We start from the raw sequence: 6,348 nt of genomic DNA on the forward strand, positions 1-6,348 counted from the left end.
TCCATTAATCATTATCGTTTGGTATATTTTGGCACTTTCTTATTTTGTTTTTTATCTTACACTCAATTTATAATATATCTATTTTATAGTCGTGCCTTCCATTTAAGTCCATATCCATCATATTCACTTTCCTCACCACCTTAGAGATGGTTGCCATAAACCATTACACCACTTTGCTCTCAAGGACTTCGATACTGGTTTAAGTTTATATGCCTTATATTAGCAACTACATTTCAACTTGCAATCGAGTTAACATGTAACCGATTTTTTGAGCTCAAGGCGTAAACCGAGACGCTCACACCACCGTTTACGCAATTGTCATTGTTTAGTTAGATGTTCTCGGTGAAAGACAGTCTATCCAGCGCTATTTTGCAGCGCGGTACTTTCCTTCCGCTTCATTTTAATACAATACCGCTGAATAAATGCATATTGTCTTGCATATCTTGGAATATATTGAATAGCTATGTAGTATGTCTTGTTTGAACAATAACGTTGTCTGACAGTCAAAGCCGGTTTACTCCTCTTCACGGGACTCAACGGCGTTTAAGATTTTTTTTATTTAAATCGTCGCATTAAGTCAACAAAGTAGAAGGTCTGAAAAAGAATTTTATTTAAGAAACACTGTAAAAGTAACTTTTTCTCCGTATTTCCTAATTGAGTTAGTAAATGCAGGAGCTTTTTCAAAATGAAGAACATTTAATTGCGAACGCCAACTGGCAAAGCATTTGTAATCTTTAAACAATACAATCCCTGACAATTTTTTATAAAAACTTAGAGAAACTATTGTAATATGTAGTGTTTTTTTTTTCATTGGGCTAAACATATTCTAGGATACGTAAAGTACGCAAGATTTAGTAGTTAAGATGTCATGTAGTCAATAGTAGGACGGCAACCCATGAGGGATATCGTGGGTCATGAAAACACATATCGGTGTCAGTGATGCTGCTCAATAAATATACGATGATTCCTACTACCAATAGGTACACCGTCACCTCTTGATTATCATTTCAGTTACATAAAAATTATGATACTGTCACTTGCCTTTATTCTGGAAATATTTAACCAACATTCATAATATATAAGTATAAACAAAAACTCAGTAAATGTAATACCAACAAGGAGCAGATTTACATTAGGGTCTCAACATCTCGATTAAGCAGAGAACGAAGAAGTGACAATAGACAATTGAAGCTAAAGCGGGCTCCCAAGTGTTTCTCTGCAACGCTTTGAATCCGACTACTTGAAATGGCACTTTCGTCTCACATTCTTGCGTTGGTTTTGTGTAATACAAGACAAGGTTGATTGTGGAATATGCATAATGCATTTTGTTCCACAAATAAAACACTTTAATATTGTTTCCAAAAGATTTATCAAAATTGTTTAGTTTGAATAACATCCTGCGGTTGGGATTGTTATTTTTACCTTAGTATAATTATAGAAAGCTATTAAAAAGAGAGAACTTAATAGTCGAACTTCAATAAAATCAATATACTGGCAGTAGAGTCCTAGATGTTAATAACCGTTTTCTACTTATTGCTATAAATATAATTGTTTCCTGTTTGTTTTCAAATCTTTACTAATATTGTAAAGATACAAATACTAATATTACAAAGAAGAAATATTGAAAACAATTTCTATTTTTACAAAGGATTAACTCAACTTGAATGTTTTTAATATTTATTTCAATTATAAAAGTTACACAGGTCTAAGTCAATGCGGGTAACATTGTTGGAATTCATGTTGCTAGTAAATAAATAAATGTAACCAAATTAATTTCTAATTTTCTAAATCATCTACATAAACCAATCAGAGCATCATCTAATATCTAATTTGTAGTCAATTTTGAAATTCAATTCAAATCTAAATATATTATACGTTTAAACTTTATTATGAAGGAACTTGCAGTCTTCAAATTGTACCTTAAGAAGTTTTATTCCACATATTTATTTGTATAACAGTAGGATATGTATACTAGACAAACTTATAATTTACCTTAATACACTGTAGCAAAATACATAGTGTTTGTCTGCGTTATTGTTTTATTATGTCTTGACTTTTGTTCTAGTGGGTGTTAGATAAAGTTTTTGTTTTCATCTGTTTGTCCGCTTACTTTATCTAAACCATGTAACGTAGTAACTAAGTATAGTTATACCCTTTCACTGGCATTTTGAGAATTTCTTCTGGAATGTTTATGTCTATAATAGAATACATGCATATGTATGTAGTCATACCTACAATATCCGTTACATCCGAGCGAAGCAAGAGCGCGTGGCTAGTATTTTATTAACCACATAACCATGCTATTAAATTGTAGTACTTTGAATCGATCTTTGCAAATGATAGGGTGACTAAGTAATGAGCAATAATACTACTAAGTTAGTCCTATTAAGTTATTATTGTTAACAAAGTCAAGGTTTTACGATGGAGGCCCATTAAAAACTTACAGAGCTGCAAAGTTTTTATTTGATAGCTTTAATCAGGGTATATCTTAGTAAGTAAACTTTTATTTCGTTTAACTATTACTAGATCTCCAACTATCGTTATACAGCAGGGTAACGTATTTTTAATTTATGTTATTTTAATTTTTTTGAATTAGTTTTTTATTCTTTTGAGGTGAAATAATATTATTTAAAATGAAGCGGATATCATTTGAAGTTGGGTAAAATATTATTCTATGTATAACTTGAATACAATACTAATTTAATATCTACGACCATACCTTCATTAAAATACAGCTTTTTAAATTTAATTGAGCAACATTTACAATAATAGTAGGTAATACGATACTTGTCTTAATAGACATTACCCTACAATTTGGATTTTTTTTAATGATACAAAAATAGATCGGTGTGGAACCATCAAACTGTAACAACTACTCGTCGAGTATTTTCTACTTTTTAATAATAGCAAGTCTCAAATCGATATACTCGTTATGACTCTCCTAGAATGATGTCATATAAACGTTACGATATTAGCTTTTTAAATGAATAACATTTCCAATAACGCTGACTTTCCAAGCCTAAAGTAGAGCAGGTGATGTGTCACACATAATATCCCATGGGATCGGATCATCCTATATACTAAGCGGTATGAAGTTACCTGCGCCTGTAGGTCGTGTTTCGGCGTGGACCGTTCTCAAGCTCTTGTAAAGACATGGCACGTTATTTGGTCTTTCTAAGCTTAATACTTTTTCTACAGAGTAACAATTTTTTTAAGAAGGGTATATTATATTTTTAATGTTAGTGAGTGAAGACGATGATGATTATGATGATGATGACGACGTGACAGAGCAAGTGTTTTTGATGTCCAGAAGCTACGGTAACCGTTTATCAACTGATGGGTCGTATGCTTGACTATCACCATCGTGGTACAAAAAAACATCATTTGATGAGTTTCTGGTCGCAGTAAGAGGCATTAACAACTGTCAGATTTCTCTGGGTATATTTGAATCCAAGGTTCAATCCAAGTGGCGACCCTACCGTACTCTCAGATCAGTATTACGATGAATTATCTACGTTCGCCATCACCGCAGAGTCAATAAGATATATATATTAATACGCAATGTTGTTTTTTTTTTTTAACCTTTTAAGATTTTTTTGTCCGAGTCGGATTAGTGAATTCATAAGACGAGTAGTGGTCCATTCGTGTTATAAAATATTCCACTCAATGGCATGTAGATACTATATCGCGTATGTCCCTTGATAATACCTGAAAATCAGTGGTTTGCTGCTCGAGCAAATAATACACTGAGGTGCTGCCTTTTTTGCACTCGTTTTTTTGTACTTACATATATTGTATTTTATTAACTGACCAATGTAATTGTGTATCTATTTTTTTTTTGTTTTTTGTAACCTGTGACTTTAACGCAAATAAAAGTTTTATTTATCTATATATGTAAAATTTTAAACCCAGATTACGCAGCATCTACAATCAGCATGCGATAGTCCGTAATTGCTCAATAATGGATGTCATTTGCCGTTCGTATAACATAAATGCGATTAGCAAGCGAGTAATTAACGTCGATTCTGCCTCTGCAGAGCGATTTGGGATGAGTTAGTTCTATTTATTCCACTTAATTGACAGCAGCGCTGTTTTCACAGCAACGTTTAACTATATAAGTGCATACTACAGAGTTACTAAATGATATATTCCGCATGAGAAAATGCATTATTCATTAATGAGTATGTGATAGTTAGGCGTGTCTGATCGAATGGTAGCAATGTCAGGTTGCCCTCCACTCGGTTCCCCCTGGAAATCATAATGATAAATTCCTGGTGATTTTGTCTCGATGAGCTACCGGACCTATCCTCTGACCTGACTTCATCTATTATCCTCCACTGGTGCCCCGCCAGGGTATACAGTTATCGCAGGAGGTCGAAGTCATTGTTTCCTAGTGGGGTATCATTCTCTCAATTGAATCTGTATACTGAACTGGACGGTAGGGTAAAAATATAATATGAAAAAATTGACGTTCATAAGCGGCGAAAATATCCTACATGAATAAATGATTTTTTAATTTGAATTTGAATTTAAACTCAAAACCTATTTCGTTATCCTACTGCAAAATCTAAAAAAGCCTCCTTTGAAATATCTAACTTTAACGCATATTGTTTTAATAATTTAAATAAAATATTTATAATTTATTAAAACACGAAAGTACGTCGTGTGTTGCTTATTTGCCGCTATCGTAGTATAATAGTGGTCCATGTCATTGATTTTTTTGTAGTTTTATTACTAATATGCTGATTACCTACTTTATTTTCAATCACCCCATATTTAATAGCCTTGTACTGTGTATAGATTATAGGAAATTCGACAATTCAAATTCCGATAAGCGTACTCCTACAATTATGTACCTGACTATTCAATTACGCAACCATATATTTAATTCTATAGCAATACACTAGTAGTAAGCGATAAACCCTAAGAATTACTGAGTACTTAATTATTGCTCAGAAATGTAAACGTTTCTTTTAACTCTTAAGAAATATATGAAAGTAGTTTAAATCAACTGTACAAACTTCCCATCCATAATTTACACCCCACCAGATTTTTTTTAAGATCGCCTACATTTTTTTTACCCCTACAGGCGCTTAGTAGTGAAAAGGTAACAATCAGATAGACACGCTCGCATTTGTAATATTTGTATTGATTAAAGTGTTACATAACACATGTAAGTCTAAAACTAAAAATGGATTCATTAACTATTCTATCTTTTAGCCTAAATGACGTACGCTTCATGCATACTTGGCCTTTTTGTACTGTGAACCCATTATACAGGACTTTAATTAAAAATGAAAAGTTCTATGTGAAGTGTCGTAACTCGTAACTATACGTCGATTATTCTTTCAGTTCCTCTCTTTCGTATTTGCTGACGTCCTTTTCTGGCAACTACATTGTTTCCGTGCCAAGTCTGTATATCGAACCGTATAAGCTAGCCAGCTTTATAGATTTTCATATCAAAGAGTGTAATGCTAGGGATTCATTAGAGTATTAAAGCAGCTAGACCCAAGCGGGCATACGGCTACGGAATTCCATGAATAGTCTTGCAGTAAAAGGAGCAGGAAGTGCATAACTGGTAAGTAGGTACGTAGGGGTAACCTTGATGGTGCAACTGAGCGGGCCTCCCGCCGCGTCTGCCCGGGCCGACGTTCGATTTCTTCACTTGGAGCATCAGCGCCCCCGTGTCTCGCCCGGGTGGGCGTGGTCTGCAGGCCGGTCAATAGCACGGCATCTACCCTCTCGCTCTCACTCACAACGAACGTATATCTATGTCTCTATCCCCCCGGGGATGATTGAAACGTCTGATGCCGCAGGCTTCCCCCGCGCCCCCTCGCGGGACGTTCAGTGAATCCGTCCCTCTCTGCCCTGAAAGCACGTGTCTCCGTTACTATTTCTTATAATGTGTGCCCCCTTGATACCCCGCGAAAATTCACAACCAATTATGAGTCAAGTGCCTGATAAATTAGGAGACGTATTCGATGTCTGAAAGGAATCACTTGAAGTCGCTTTTAGCGATGTGTGAAGAACTCCACTTTCTTGGACAATTAGGTGCCCATGTGAAGTGATATGGAGATAAGGAAATTTTCCGGGGAACATAATCTCTTCGTGTTTTCCGTCCTGTACTATCTTGCCTTTTTACTACTGCTCTCGTGATATACCTTCAGGTACGTTGTGATTTTGATAATTATTTCGTGATAGTCTATCAAGAACATACATAGCCATTTAACCTTCTCATAGATTTCATCTGCATTATTCTTTCCAGTCAAATGTTTCAGCTCCATTATATTACCATAGTCGCCTGGCTGTCGCCAGCAGTCTAGACATATAATTATTACACATCGAGCC

Source organism: Achroia grisella, unplaced genomic scaffold, assembly GCF_030625045.1.
Source record: "Achroia grisella isolate CSIRO2021 unplaced genomic scaffold, CSIRO_AGI_Agris_v1 utg507, whole genome shotgun sequence".
NCBI lineage: Eukaryota > Metazoa > Arthropoda > Insecta > Lepidoptera > Pyralidae > Achroia > Achroia grisella.